The sequence below is a fragment of the Callospermophilus lateralis genome, chromosome 13 (assembly GCF_048772815.1).
Source record: "Callospermophilus lateralis isolate mCalLat2 chromosome 13, mCalLat2.hap1, whole genome shotgun sequence".
NCBI lineage: Eukaryota > Metazoa > Chordata > Mammalia > Rodentia > Sciuridae > Callospermophilus > Callospermophilus lateralis.
The window spans coordinates 88,785,115-88,802,662 of NC_135317.1; positions in this window are offsets into that span (position 1 = coordinate 88,785,115).

Sequence of the window (17,548 nt, forward strand, 5' to 3'; positions counted from 1 at the left end):
GGGAAGTGTGTGTAGAGTGCCGGTGAGTTCCGGAATAAAGAATTGCTCTTTGAACCTACAAGGCTTTGTGGCGGCTTGGTGATTTGTGCCCAGCCAGACTGCTGCAAGTTATCATGAAAATGTTTCAAGAAGCATTTACAAACAGGCTTGAAACAATAAAAAAAATAGAGTTTCAGCCAATTGTCTTAGCAAAGAAATAGACATGTAAGAGAAAATGGAGCATTTTACTGTTAAAAAATGTAAAAATGGAAATTGAAAACTACGACAGCTCAGTGGAAGGACTTAAAAGCATAATGGGTAGAACAGAGAGGTGATTCATTAACTTGCAACTAGAAAAATAAAAATTACCCAATCTGAACAAAAGAGAGAAAATATGTTAAAAATAAGTAACACAGTCCCAGGAATCTGTGGGACTATAACAACAACAACAAAAAGACTTCTTTGTTTCATTGTATTCACAGAAGAAAAATAAAAAGAAATATAGAGCTTAAATAGTACTTGAAGCAAGCAATAATAATAGTACTGATAATGTTCAAAATTTGGTAAAATATAAAACAACATATTTAAAGAGTTTCATAAATCTCAAATATAATGAACCCCCAAAATACACAATAAATTATAGTCAAACTTCTAATAACTAAGAAGAAACATCACTAACATAGCACTCTCAATAGGAAAATATTTAAATGTCCCAGTAATAATTTTAAAGATTTAATTTATAAATTTAAACTTCCCAGAAAGGAAATATCTGGACTAAGATGGTTTCATTAGATCATCCTAATAAATACTTAGTAAAGAGTTAATATCAATTTTATTTTTCTCTTCCAGAAAATAGAAAAGGAAGGAATACTTCCCAATTCACTTTATAATGTATTACCCTGATAACAAAAGCAGATTAAGGTAATACAAAACAAATTATAAATCAATATCTTTGGTGCATAAATATTTAAACATCTTTATCAAAAATATCAACTAGAATTCAGCAATATGTAAAAAAAAATACACTTTGATTACATAGAATTTATTCTAAGAATGCAAAGTTGATTCAGTATTTGTAAACCATTTCATGCAATCCACCATAAAAGCAGGCCAAAGAGAAAAATCACATGATCATATGATTTTATGAAGAAGCATTTGACATGGTTTAACATCCACTCTTAATGAAAATTTTCAGAAAAATAGTAGATTGAAATGTTCTTAATTTAATAAAGAAAACTTACAAAAACTTAAATATAACACAATACTTAACAGTTAAATACTGAATAAATTTCTTCCCCAATATTGACGAACAAGGCAAGGATACCTACATTCATAGTTTTTATTCAAAATAGTCCTGGAGACAAAGAAATAAAACACATAGTGATAAGAAGAAAGCAACAAAATTTTTTGTATATGTAGAGGACATAGAAAATGTTGAAAAATGTTCTTAAAAATCATTAGGAAATAAGAGGGGGGGACCCTCTTAGAACCAATAAGTGATCTTAACAGAATCAGTATATAAAACAACCATAGAAACATCAATTTTATTTATCTATACTGACAATAATCTCACAGACACTGAAACTTAAAAACATAATGCCTTTTTCAGCCACTCAAAAAGAAAAAGGAAATGATTAGTTGTAATATAAAGATATACACAAAATGCATCTGAAGTTACAAAGCACTGGTTTAAAAAAAAAAAAAAAAAAACAACCTAAGTAAATTGAGAGACCCCTATGTACAGATTGGAAGACTGAAAAGCAATATAGATGAAAATTTCTCCAAGTTGTTATGTGAGTTTAACCCAATTTCTGTGAAGTTCTCATGATTTTTTTATAGATACAGAGAAGATTATTCTAAAATGTGTATAGAAATAGAGAAAAGTTGAGTATCTAAAATAAGTTTGAAAAGAAGATTAAGATTTGAGGGGAAATCTAGCCAATCTCAAAACCTATTATACAACTATAATCATAAAGACAAGATGGTGTTGGTAGAAGCATAAATACACAGATCACTGGCACAGAACAGGGAACCCACAAATAGACCCCCTACAAAAGAGCCCCACTTATTTGTGCCAAATTTGTAATGACAATTAGAAGAAAGGACAGCATTTTCAATAAATAGTACTGGAGCAATGGGATAACCATGAGAAAAAAAAGTTATAGAAAGAAACAGAAAAAAAGGAAAAGAATCTTGATATAAGTTGCATATCTTACACAGAAATGAACTCAACTGACCACAAACTAAAATACAAACTATAAAACTTACAGAGAGAGAGAGAGAGAGAGAGAGAGAGAGAGAGAGAGAGAATGCAGGGAATCTTCGTTATCTAGAAAATGAAAGCACAAACTGTAATAAAGATAATAAATTGAACTTCATTAAAATTAAACGCTTTTACACCGCTTAAGACCCAGTTAAGAAGATGAAAAAATAAGCTGCATATAAGGAAAATATTTGCAATTGACATAACAAATACACACACTTTAGTGTCTGGAAGAAATAAACTCTGAAAGATCAAACCATTTTGTTATAAAATGGGTCAAAGGCTTGAGGAGACATTTCTCCATGTAAGATGATTAAAATGCAAATAAACACATGAAAACATGTAAGGAAACTATAAATTAAAATTATGAGACACCACTGTAAACTTGTTAGAATGTCTAAATAAGATATTAGTACATAATTATTATGTATCTATTTTAACTATTATTTGAAATAATAGTGAAAAACCAAGCAACTCAAATGAATGGTTATACAAGCTATGGTAGTTATCTACAACATGGTATCATGGAATACTGCTTTGTAAAAAATAGGAACAAATTCTTAATAAATACAACCTTTTGCCTAAATCTCCAGGGAAACGTGCTCCAGTCACAAAACTTACACTAATAGGTTAAACAAGTCTATGTATTTTATTTTGTCATTCATTAAATAAGACATTATAGAAATAGAGAATAGATAAGTTGTTGCCAACCATTCAGAATGGGGTATAGGCCAAAGAGATGTTAATTTGGTTATTAAAAAAAAAAAGTAACACAAACTCACTGGTAATGAAAATTTTCTGTTTTGTGATTGTATCAATGTCAATATACAGACTGTGATATTATACCATAGATTTATAAAATGTTACAGTTAGAGGAAACTGACTAACGTGTACAAGGGATATCTCTTTATTGATCTTTACTATGACAAATCAATCAACAATTATTTCAAAATAAAATATTTAGTGCAAGGAAAAGAAAGCAAAATGAGGTTATGGAAGCTGAGAGGAGAAATTATTTATAATTGATCATGTGAGATGCTGTCAATAGTGTCACTAGAACCAGTAGAGAGAGGTCGTCATTTCACAGGCTGTTACCGAGGTCATTAACAATGTTAACAACAGTAGTTTTCATAAGATTATTCCCAAGAGTGTAATTGCATTGAGAATAGTAGGATACAGAAGGAGAGGAATCAGAAATTAGGTCTATGGTTGATCTGTGGAAGTTAGATTTAAACAATAAGAAGTCATGGGTGAGAGAAGTGAGTTTAAGATAAATGTCTTTAAGATGAGGAAAGAAATGACCATTTATTTTTTCCAGTGGTTTTCTTTTAGAAGAGAATGAAAGATTGAAGATACAGGAGAGAGAATGGAAAATTGATTGAGAAATGTCCCAGAATAATTCAAAGAAAATGAGGTCTGGGAACAAGTGTCCTTATATGGATTGATGTCTTTGAATAGACCTGGAGAGTCCATTTATAAGCAGTTAGAAAAAGATCTGGGAAAGGGTGTGGGTGCAAATGTTTGTTGGAGAATACAACTAGTAAAAGCACCTATTTCAAAGTTCTCAGTAGAAAACAGCATCAACATAGAGTGAAGATGGTGTGGAGAAAAACTGAGAAGAGATGGTGTGAAATAACTATAGGAGAATAGGAGAGTAAATTGACTATGGAAATGTCAGATGTCTACAATGTAGAATATTAATATAATATTTTCAAGATCTGTCCTGATTAAGTTAATAACTTGCACTGGTATGAATTCTTCACCTGATTGAGCTTACCTCTCTTTCATGGTGTCCATTTTTCTCTAATATATGATGATTTTTTGATAGGCAGTCATTTGTGCATTTGAAATGAACTAGTAGGCTGCCTGAATTTTTATGGCAAATGTCTTTTGTGCACTGTAATAGCAGTAGAAGACGCCCTCTGGAGATAAGCCTTGGATCTTTTAACTACTGAAAGAGATGTTAAGTCTTGCTCTGGGCAAAACTGTGTTTGAAATATAGTGTCACTCTGTCACAATTGTTAAAATGGTACATGCTTATGAGGATGAAGAGACATTTTATGTTATTAGAAAACTGATAATGTACATTCTGCTAATGTCATCCCAGTACATGAAATAAATAGCATTTTAATTATTCAGGTAAAGCATTACCTTTGTTCTTAAGAATTCTAACAGCCATATTTTGCTGCATCGGTTTTGTTTTTTCCCAGAAGAAATAGGTGAATCTAAGGAGACGAGTAAGGGAAAATATTTGAAGCAAAATCTTACCCAAATGTATTTTTAAATCAAAGATGTTAATCCGATGTATACATTAGTGCTGCAAATATTAGAGATATAACTCTAGACACATTTTCTCATATACTGAGAAAAATACAATTTACATTGTATCTCATCTCTTTGCTTTAATAATAAATATAAAAATCTAACATCATTATCTTAAGTAACAGCACAATGGGAGATTAAGTTTCTCACAATCATTTGCCTAGTTGTCAACAAGAAAGTTGAGGAAATTTCTAAAAAATTCCACTTTGCCTATAATTGTTTCTACAGATCTCAGTTTTTGAGGTAGGAATCGAATTGCATTGGTTTTGACTAGAGGACTAAAGAAATCTTGCAATTTTGCTAATACTGCAATGAAAAATGCCTTTACCTATAGAAGAGACTCCATCAAAAAGCAGAAAACAAAAACTGCTTCCATAGAAACAAGTTTGGACTATTATGCTTCAACAGATGGACAGCCAACTCCAGCTTCCAGATGTGACTCAAATCAGTTTAGATCTGAAAATCCCAATTAAACTAAATGACTACAGATCCATGAGCAAAATTGCTGGGATCATGGAATGCCTGCCCAGAGTAGGACAAAACCAAGAGCTAAATATTTTTGTTTTTTTTTTTTTTGTTTTAGTAGACTAAGTTGTGTGTGGGTTGTGCAGCAATAGAAAATTGATATTCATTGAATTTATAAATTAAATATGAATAAATATAAGTATCAATATCTGTTTGCCACAAGTAGTCTGAATCACAATGGGCTTTCATCAGAACAAAAATGAAAATGTTATCACTCATATTGATAGGCATATTAAAGGAAAAGGATAATATTAAAAGTTTACCTAACATTTACTTAACACAGTATAAGTAAATGCCATTACAAATTTCTGTAGCCATATAAAATCAAATGCATTTCCAAAATTTATGAAAACTAAAATAGTTTTCATATGAATTGAATTTGAGGAAATTGACAGCCAAAATACTACATTATCCATGTTAAGTTGTTTAGATCACTTGACTTTAAACAAATAAATAAAGAATGATGGAAGTTAAATAAAAACTAAAATTAAATACACATTCCCTTATTTTAACTGCTTTTATGTTGTATTATTTTTATTTTCATTGCTCTAAAGCAAAATAAGTAGCAATGTACTATATTTATAGAATATGTATATGTAATGTCCATGAGCTGACCTTGGTGTCTGAAGCTGACCTTGGAGACCAAGGCAGGGGGATCACAAGTTCAAGGTCATAGCAACTTAGCAACACCCTGTCTCAAAATTTAAAAAAAAAAAAAAAAAAAAAAAAAAAGAACTGAGGATCTGTCTCAGTAGCAAAGCACCCATAGGTTCAATCCTGTGTAACAAATACAAAAAAGTAAGAAAGAAAGAAAAGAAAAGAAAAAGAAAGAAAACATCTGTGGCCACAGTTAAAAAAAAAAGGAGAGGAGTAGGAAATTGGCACTATTTCCCAATTATAGTGTTAATAAGGAGAGAAAATAGAAGGCTCTTTGTCTTAAGTTTCATTATCAAAAAGGAAGGCAGGAAATCAGAAACAAAAATTGGACAGAACAATGGCAAAATGATCTAATTTATTTTAATTATTTTAAAATCTATATTTTTAATCACCACATAGTAATTGTACATATTTATGCAGTACAGTGTGACACTTCAATACATGGATACAACAAGGCAATTAGCCTACATACATATGTATATATCACCTTAAATATTTACTATTTTATTCAGAAGATTCTTAATTCTTTATTTCTACTAGTTATTGTCAACCACTTATTTTATTTTGTTACAGAACATTAGAAATTATTTCTCCTATTGAACCGTCCTCCTGTACATGTTAACCATCTCCCCTTAAGATTATTTGTTTTAATCCAAACACATAAAGATTATTCCTAAATGCAAATGGCTTAAAGGACACACATTATGTGATAGGATAAAAAATCAAAAGTTACTATAAATTAATTTTTATTTTGCTGAACTTATACATAATGTGGTGTACCATCTACAGACCAGTTGTACCAGGGTAGTGGGATAAGTTTCCTAGAAACCAAAAAAAAAAAAAAAAAGACTCAGAAATGGGATGTAAGGAGGTTTATTGAGAAGTTTGTGGGGAAGATCCAGTGGTTGAGGCTGGACAAGTGCTCTGATGGTGATGGGCTGCACAGCTGCACCTCCATTGCTCACAGAGCCTCTAGAGCTTCATCAGAAAATTGTGCCTGTATTCTCCCAGGCCATTTCCCAGTGGTTTCTGGCTGCATGAGCACTTTCCTTTCCATGGTGCTCTGATTAGTTTTCACAGGGAGTGGGGTTTAGAAATTAGGTTACAGAAAAAGCATCAGATTGGCTGTTTTTGTCACATAGTATGACATCATTCCTAGGAACTTGGCATAACTGCAAGAAAGCCGTTTACTACAGATAACAGTAAGTGACCCTAATTCCTAGCACACAATGATAGAAAGCCAGGGTCCTTCAAGGCAATGTTTTCTGGACAATCTTTCCCAGATTTGTTCTCATGGTTCCCTAAACTTGGCTAGGTACTCAGGAATCAAAAGGGGAACTTCAGGGACATGGTGTTTCAATATCCTAATTTTCTCCAAGGGTGGCACACATAACTTTATCATTTTAACCATTTTTATGTGTACAATTTAGTGACATTAATTTCACTTTTATCATTGTACAATCATAATCACCATGAATCTCCAGAAATGTATTCATCTTCAAAACTAAAACTCCATACCAATTAAATATAACTCCCCATTCTCCCTGACAATACCATTCTAATTTTGTTCTATGTATTTACTGATTCATTTAGGTAGCTCATATTAACGGAATCATACACCATCTCTGTTTCTGATGATCCTGTTTTATTTAGTATAATGTCTTCAAATTTAATCCATGTAATATGCCTTGGAATTCCCTTCCATTTTAAGGTTGAATAATATTTTATTTCATGAAAATGCCACTTCTGTTTACATATTAATTCTTAAATGGACATTTGAGGTTTTTTGTTTGTTTGTTTGTTTTGTTTTGTTTTTATTTTTGGCTATAATGAAGAATTTGGTTTTGAAACTGGGTGTATAAATATTTGTTTGAGTCCTTGCTTTCAATTATTTTAAGTATATACCTAAAAGAGCAATTATTGAATCATATGGTAATCCTATGTTTATATTTTTGAGGATCTTCCATACTGTGTAGCGTACTAACGGCATCACTTTACATTTCCATCAGGTGGAACAAGCATCTCAGTTTCTCCTTATTGTTTCCAAACTTATTAGTTGTTGTTGTTTTTATATAATAGTTCTTCTGATGTATATATCATGATATTACTTTATAGTTTTGACTTGTGTTACCCTAATTTTTGAATGTTGGCATATTTCAATGTGTGTATTGGACATTTATACAAATGTCTGTTCAAATATTTTGTCCATATTTTAATAAAATTGTGTCCTTGTTGAGTTAGAAGAAATCTATATGTATTCTAAATATTAAAATTCTATCACATATGTAATTTGCAGCTTTTCTTCTACTGTGGGTTGTTCTTTCACTCTACTGATAAGGAACTTTGATATACAGAAGTTTAAATTTCAAATTCTGTTATCTATTTTTTTTTCTCTGTTGCCTGTGCTTTTGGTATCGTAGTTAAGAAACCATTGCTGATCCCAGTGTTATGAAGCTTTATTCATTATATTTCAGGTCTTTCATACATTTTGAGTTGATATTTACATGTAAGGTAAGGGATCCCTGTTGATTATTTTGCATTGATATACTCAGTTTATCCATTACCGTGTTAAAATGATGGTCCATTTATGCATTGAACAGACTTGAAGTCCTTGCAAATATCACTTGAAAATATATGCATTGGTTTATTTCTGTGTATTTTATTCAATTGGTTCATATTTCTTTATGCTGGTACACACTGACTTGATTACTGTAGTCTAGTAATCAGAAAATTACTGTAGTTTGAAATCAGAAAGTATAAGAATGCCAATTTTGTTCTTTTTAGATATTGTTCTGGTTAGAAGTCAATTTTTAATTTACAGATATAGTTTTTTTAAGGATAGAGAAAGAATTATCATACAAACATAACCAAAAGAATATGGGAATAGCTGTATTACTATAAAAAAGTAGACTTCATAAAAAGAAATTAAGAAAGAGAGTGATGTAGCACAAATGAAAAGGAATCCATTGTCCAAAAAAGATATATCAATCCTATATATATATACAGAAATAACATCAAAACTTTATAACACATGAAGCAAAACTACATAGAAATGATGACAGAGAAAAAATTAGAAAAATCTAAAACTTTGATTTAGAGACAAGTAGAAAAAAAATCAGTTGAGACACAGAAGACATGAACAAAATTGAATTAACTAAATTTAGATGAGATTTATTATAAAAGGGACCCCAAATCATAAGGAAAAAATAAACTTTCTTAGGTCCAGAAAGAACAATTATCAAGATAGGTTATATTCTGGGACATGAATAAAATTTCCACAATATTAAATAGTTTAAATTATGCAAAGTATAATTTCAGATGAATGAAAAATTGAAAGTGTGTAAAGGTATATGTGATGTATACAAATATTTTAATAATGCAATACAATATGCTTTTAGATATTCCATGACTTAAAGAAGAAATCATAAAGAACATTATGAAGTATTTGGCATTAATTTAAAAGGAAGTATAACATATCAAAAATTTCAGGATGTAGTTATAGCAATATTTAAAAGGACATTTTAAAGAATAAATGCTTATATTTGAAAAAACAATATTTTAAGTCAATAATAATTTTTTACCTTGAAAAATAGGAAAAGGAGGAAATTTAGCTTAAAACAAGTAGATGAAATGGAATATTAAAAAATGAGAACACAAATGTGTGAAGTTGTAACAAAAACGTAATTATTACAGATATAAATAATTCAAGGGCTCGGGATGTGGCTCAAGTGGTAGTGCAGGCTCTCCTGGCATGCTCGGGGAGCTGGGTTCGATCCTCAGCACCACATAAAAATAAAATAAAGATGTTGTGTCCACTGAAAACTAAAAAATAACTATTAAAATTTCTCTCTCTTTTAAAAAAAATAATTCAATATACATCATCACTGACCTTACATACACTACAAAGATAATCACAGTAATTATCAACAAATATACCTCCCAAACTTGATGACTTAGATGAAATGGACAGATCTACTGAAAGACCAATATGACCTAATATTATTCACAAGACTAAGTCTGAAAGGTACCATATTGATTAAGGCCATAATTAGAAATCTTTCAACAAGGAAAATCACAGACTCAAAATTGTTTCAATTGCAAATGTTACCACTTACTTAAGAAGTAATTGTCAATTCTGCACAAATTTATTCTTCCAGAATAAATTTAAATGTTCTAAGTAATTTTAAGACTCACCCTGGTATGAAAAGTAGAAACAAGATATATTAAGGAAAATAGTGAGAGTAAATAATCTTTATGGATGAAGATGCAAAAATCACTAACAAATTATTAGAAAATCAAACCAACAATACATGTAAAGAATAACATGTCATTGTCAGTAAAATTTATACTAGAAATGCAAAGCTGTCTTTGCATTTATTACTATGGTATATTACTATATAAAAATCCATTAATTTTGTGATTAATGTGTGAATGTCAATTAAAAAACATAAGCAAAAAAACCTATATTCCTCTCTAGAAGTAGAAATAGCAATCGATACAATTCAAAATCCACTAATGGATTAAAGAAAAACACAATTTCTAAAGCTAAAACCAAACAATGTATAATCATCTAATGAAGATGGTCACAAAAAGAAAAATAGAAAAAAAGTCTAAAACCACATTTAAGATCACACTTCCTGGATAGAATTGAATGCTTCTACTATAACTGGAAATAAGACAAAGAAGCATGCCCTCATCCTATTCAACTTCATACTAGATGTTCTACACAGTCAACAAATAATTTATATTCTGATGAGACAAAGGGCACAGTGGTGCAGGCCTGTATCCCCAACCACTGGGAGTCTGAGGCAGGAGGATCATGAGTTCAAAACCAGACTCAGCAAAAGTAAGGTTCTAAGCAACTCAATGAGACTCTGTCTTTAAATAAAATACAAAGTAGGGCTGGGAATGTGTCTCAGTGGTTGAGCCTATAAGTTCAATCCCAGTACCAAAAAAAAGACAAAGGGAAAGTTTTTTGAAAAACATGAAAATAATACTATTTTAGTTTGCAAACAAAATTACCCTATATAAAAACAATCTCAAGAAATGTATGAAAATAGTAGAAACATAAATTTTCCATTTCTCAAGTATAATGTTAATCACGAAATTACTTGATTTTTATATAGTAATATACCATAGTAAACAAATTATTAATGAGGTATTACTTACAGAACCATCTTAAAAATGAAATAGTTGCATTTAAACACTACAAAATATATTATAATTTTATATATTTAAAACTGGAAAGCACTGATGAAAGAAATGGAAGATTTAAATAAGTGGAGATATACATTCCATTTATCAATAGATAAATTGATATATTAGTATAGTTTAGTAGTCTCAGTATCCTTAAGGTGTCACTTATCCTTAAAATGATATAATTCAATACAGTTTCAAACGTCAGATGGATTTTTTTTTGCTCTTATAAGTTGACAAAGTCACTCAAATATGTACATGGCAAGACTAACTAATTGGAAGAGTCACAGGAATTTTAAAAAGCAAAACAATTTGAAGGACCCAGAATGCCTGATATCAAGTCTTACATGAAGCCCTGACTATCAAGCCAATTGTTGGAATGAGAAAATATGCATAGATAGATATAACAGACTAGAGTTCAAATATAAACTCATAAATACATAATTAAATGATTTTCTTTTAAAAATTGTGTAACCAATTCAATAAAGTAATAATGAAATTTTCAACAAACTATTCTAGAAAAATTGGACATTCATATGCAAAAATTAGACTTTCATCTCTAACACTTAACTATATTTAGTAGTTAATTCCATGTAGAATTTAGACTTTGTGAAACCAAAAACTATAAAACACATAATAAAAATTCTAAGGAAAAATCTTTATTTTTCAAGCTGCATAAAAATTATATGATATCTCATTAAGGATCCATAAAAGGAAAAATTATGAATTTAATTTTCAAATCATCCAAATTTAGGATGTTTTCTTTCTGAGAACCATTGCTAGTTGAATGAAAAGGTAAACCACAGACTCAGAAAAAACTTTCTTAATTATTTTTTATTGATGAAATTCATAAAACAAATACAGACTATTTATTGAAATCTGTGAGATCAGTGTATGCATTCAAGTGTCTTTTGGATATAGTCTACTGAAATTATGCATATTTTTTTCAAAAATTTAAGAAAAAATGGTGAAGCAATTGAAATTAATTTATGATCAACATATTTTTTTATTTAAAAAAAACTTCCAGTATTTATGCAAGATTCATATTATATCTACTATGTTACATCTGCACCTTAGTTCCTAACAGACAGAAAAAAGAGGTTCTGCCTTGGCATCTTTATTTTATGCTGCTATAACAAAATATTGAAGACTGGGAAATTCGTCAAGAAAAAAAATTTATTTCTATCACTTTTGGAGGCTGTGGAGTCCAATGTTAAGGTGTTATCACCTGGTGATGGCCGTCTTGATATGTCATAGCATGACAAGAAGCCATCACATGTTGAGAGAGCAGGTGAGAAGCAAAGGGTCAGTAGCAGGAAAGCATGCACGTATGAGAGAGCTTGAGTTTATAAGAAAACCACTCTTCAGATAAGTAGCCCACTGTCATAGTGATGGCATCAATAAATGAGTGTGGAGCTCTCATATCTTAGTCACCTCTTCAAGGTCCCCAGCTACCAATGTTCAAGAGCTGAAATCTTTACATTGATGAGATTTGTGGGGATATGCAAACCATAGCATTCATCAAAAACAAAATAATTGGATTGCTATTTTTAAATCTTTAAATAATTAGTAATATCTATTGTATGGACCACAGTCTTTATTATTTTATTTTCTTGCTCTCACTCTGATTTTCACATTAGAGTAATATATGTGTGAATATATACATTCAAACTTACTTACACTGTAACTTGTAAAACTAACTGTCCAAGATTGTTGATTCACCCATATAGAAATTCAAAAGGACATTATATGAATTTACATCATAACTTACAAGAGAATTGTTTTCAAATAGCTGTCTCTTTGTCATGAAGCATGAGGCAATGAGACAGAGCAGAGCTGCAGACTATTTACAATGTTATCAATTGAGTAATAAATAATTTAGGTATTTAGTTTTAAGCTAGTGAGAATTTAGTGTTTCTTGTTTTAACAAAAACGACATATTGTAGATTGAAAGAACAGGATTCCAAATGAAAAATTCACAATTAATGTTACATTTTGTACATTTTGTACCTGTGAAATATCACTGTACATTTTTTTTCCTTTTCTAACATTGCTTGATTGGTTGTTTTATTAGGAACTATGAGGCAATCTTCAAATCATTTTAAATGTTTTAGCCATAAATAGCCATAAACTATAGATAGCCTTATTCATGAGAAATCTTATGACATAGCAATGGGATTAAGATATATTCAGGAACTTATAATAATTTCTCTAGGGAATTTTGGAATATTGAGTACATATCTACCTGAATGACATTAGCAACATTGGCTATTATACATTTCCCATTTTACCAGTTTACACATTCACTTCTTTAGTGAAATTTACTGAGAAAAACATTGAATAGTTAAGCAACTTATTAATTTCCACTAATAAAATTATTAGAATTATTATTATTTAAATTATGATGGGGACTTTCAAATGAAGGTAATTGTCCTTCTAGTTAATTAAAATCATGGGAAGTAATATCTTCAAATTTATATAGACTTAAAACATACACATGCATATACACATACACACATTTGCTTCAGAAAAATGTAATTTTAAACAATTTGATTTTAAAGCTCTTGGGGAGATGAAAGCTCTTTGCTTTATTTCTATCATGCCTAAATTTTCAGGTGGATAAGGAAATATTAAATGACTGAAGATGTTTGGTTTGCTTAATCCTAACTTTGAATGAATGTATGTTTCCATATGGTCTTGAGTAAATTATATTTTCCTTGTAACGGCTTAATAATAAATGAAATGTTGTTTACCCAAGCACTTCCCATTCATTAAAGAATCTTGCTACAACACATATGCCATTTTTCATATATTGACACTCTCGCTGAATTACTGTGGCTGGGTCTTCTTCTCTACTTCATTCCTTCTTCCCTATTTCCTTTCTTTTATTTTCCTAGTTTAGTTCTTTTTTTTTAATTACAATTTTGTTACCATGTTACCTTCTCTGTAGAATGAAAATAATCGAGTGCTACTAGCATGTTGAAGTCCATAAATTTGCAGTAGGATAGAAAAGAGAATGTGGTTTCACACAGATCAGACCTGGTAGACAAAATTAATAACTCTGAGATGTTAGCATGTGACTTCATCTTCTTCATCTTTCAAAGAACTAATGAACTTTCTCCAACATAGTAGAGTGATCTGTTGTTAAATGAGGCTGAAGAACAGATGTGTATGATGTGTGTCTAGGGTAAAACTCAAATTATGCAACTATGTTATTGGCTAAGATTTATCTCAATATTCTAAGTCAGTTTTGAATATTCTTTAGTAGTAGTCCTAATTTCTTTTAGGGAAATACCAAAAGATCTTTATATTTTAAAGACATATTTGCAGTCCTTTTTACATGGCTGTATTTTTTATTTTTTTAATTATAGATGTTTTTCTGAACCAATTTATTTCTAGAACATATGTGTGTGTGTGTGTGTGTGTGTGTGTGTGTGTCCACATTTCTAGTCTTCACTATGATGAAAATCAAATAATACACCAACAGAATGTGGGTTCTATAGTACTTAGAAAATAGTCTTTCTGTAATGGCCTGTAGGTGTTAGGCAATCAAACACTGTAATCATGATTAATTGCTAGCCAACTAGCAAAGAGAACTCCAGATGCATTTAAATACAGATTTCAGCTCAGCACGATGCACAAATTGAAAGCTCTCTTCTTTTTTATTAGTGTGTCTATTAAAATAACTTGCTATGCTTGTCTGAAAGCATTAAGTACCTACAAGAATACAAAAACAAGTTTTAATTCCATTAATAGACCATTTATGTATTTCAAGATCTTTATCTTGCTACGTGAACTCTGCTATTTGTCTGCTGTGTTAAGAAAAATAGTGTTATTAAGAGAAGGTAATAAAAATAAGGCAAAACTTATTGACAGTTCACTTCTTTGGACCTTAAACCATCAAGGAAAAAAAAATCCCCTTATCTATGGAAGGACAACAAAAGATACATTTCAGGAATGACCATAAAAGAATTTCGGTTTCATCAGTCTTCCACTAAGATTTGGACTCACTAAAAATTTGGCCTCCTAATATGGCAATTTTAGATTCTTAGCCTATGTGAGGAAAGGTAGAGAGGCATAGAACTAGAATGATGAGCCACGTAAAGAGGATGGAAATGTAAACAACAGTCAAGAGTCTTCTGTACATAGGATGAAAACAAACTAACATGACTGAAGTTTCTGCTAGGTGTTCTCAACTTCTGGTCAACTTCACATTTTCACCATGGAGATCTATGAGTGATCTAAGAATGTTAGTTATCTCATGGAATACACTGTAGTGTTTCTCTCCTAATATACTTAAGGTGTACCCCAGACGTCATCCCTACAAGAATTCTGGTATCTGTGGTATTAATTGTGTACAGGCAATGAATAAGCATTAATCCTGACACTTTTTTTTATTAACTATCTTATGCTTTTATTTTAAGACTTTAAACAATCTACAGTTCAGATAGAAAAGATACCAGAGGAAAAACCATTAAATTTTAGGAATATTCCCTTTGTACATATTAAGTGTGGGAAAATACTGATTGAAGACTTTGGAAATAATTTATTTTTCACAACTGAATCTGTATCAATAAGAAACTGGTAAAAAATGATTATATGTATTCTAGATTCCATGAAGTAATAATACAGTTTGATTTTAAGAAAATTTAGACAGTTATGAATATATTAAAATTCCTTTGATGAATTCTGTCCCTGCAGGTTTAGGTTCTTTTTAGTCACTTGTCTTGTGAAAATTCAAATTATATCTGAAAAAGAGGAGACTTGTAATATAATACTAATGCTTCTGTAACATGGTACTGCAAGACCTGGCCTTTGCCCTCTTACAGTATAGCTTTATAAGTTACAATAAGGGGAGAAAGCAAGCATAAAGCTTTTCATAAAATTTTATTGGCAACCAGAGGAAGGCCATGAACATCAGACAAGAAGAATATAACTCTGTAAAGAATCCATCATTTTTTGTTATCTTGGTTATAAGATAAGGGTCATGTTGCACTTCCCTGGAGAGACAGTGTGTTAGTTAGCATTTTGTTTCTGTGACCAAAATACCTGAGAAAAGAACAACTTTCTTGAGGAAAAGTTTACTGGGGGCTCACAGTTTCAGAGGTTCTGTCCTTGGCCAGCCAGCTCCCTTGCTCTGGGCCCAAGGTGAGGCAGAGCATCATGGCGGAAGGGTGTGGTGGAGGAAAACTGCTCACCTCATGGTAGCTGAGAGGTGCAGCACCAGCTCAAGCCAGGGACCAGGAATAAAATAGAAACTCCAAAGACATGCCCCTAGTGACTTGCTTCCTCCAGTCATGCCCCTCCTTCCTATAGTTACCACCCAGTTAGTCCATTCCAAAGATGAATCCCTCAGGTGGACTAATCCACTAATTAGGTTACAGCTCTCCTGATCTAATCTATGCACCTGTGGACATTCTTGCACTAACACAGGAGCTTTTGTGGTTCACCTCATATCCAAACCACAACAGAGAGAAGATACATCAAGAACATGGCATGGGAAATATTAAGAATAAGAATGAAGTCCATTTCTCCCTCACTGAGGAAAAAAAAGAACTTTGGGAGCACTAGACCTTCTTAACAACACGCTGATGGAACTTACTTATAGAATTGATGGGGCTCCTAAAAATGTCTTAAGTATCAAAGTCTGAGAAAATGATATATGTTTTCTTATTAACACTTAATAACTATACACATTAATGGGGTACAGTGTGATATTTCAAAACAACATATACTGTTGAAATCAGATTAATAATTATTTTCATCTCTTTACCATTTCCTCCTTTTGGAGCCCTCAAGCTCCTCTCCTCTCCAACTTTACAGAATGGTTAATAGGATACTGTAAACTACGGTCAGCCTATGGTACAGGAGAACACTAGAATTTATTCCTTCTCTCTCATAGTGTTTTGGTTCCTGTTATCCAACTTCACTCCAGCCCTCCTTCCCTCTACCCTGTCTTGTCTCTAGTAATTATTTGACTTTCAAATTGACGTCTTTATGGGTAACTGATTTAGTCTGAAGAAATATTAAGGCAATTAAATGTGAAACATAAATACGAAATGGATTCTTTGCTATGACTGACATCATGGTTGAGACATTAGCCAACTTTTCAATAGAATCTGAGGATTAGATCGTAATAGATTTGGTCTTCTTTCAAACTTAAAAAGAGTATTGAAAAATAATTTAATAAAGAAAAATGATGTGTTTTGATGAATTATTGTAAACAAAATAGGATTTATGGATTTATAGGGAATTGAATTGATGGTAGGAAAAGGAGAATTAGTTACATGGGCATTTTTTTCCTGTGTATTTAAAGAACATAAATTATGGAATACCCATTTTGAAACTGGTTACAATAAAATAGTGATTCTACACACTTTGTCAGAAATTCTGTTAATTCAACATGTGATTAATACTGTAGTAAGGGGACACTTAGAAGCTGCACCTCACAGATTCAAGCTCCTTCATAAACTTATTGTGTCTTGCCTACCTTATGCCTATTTTTTTATTATTAGTAAAACTGGTGTTGTGCAAGACCTATGATTCATATAATTTTGATTTTAGTATGGTTTGGATCTGGGATGTGTTCTCAAAAGCTCATCTGTT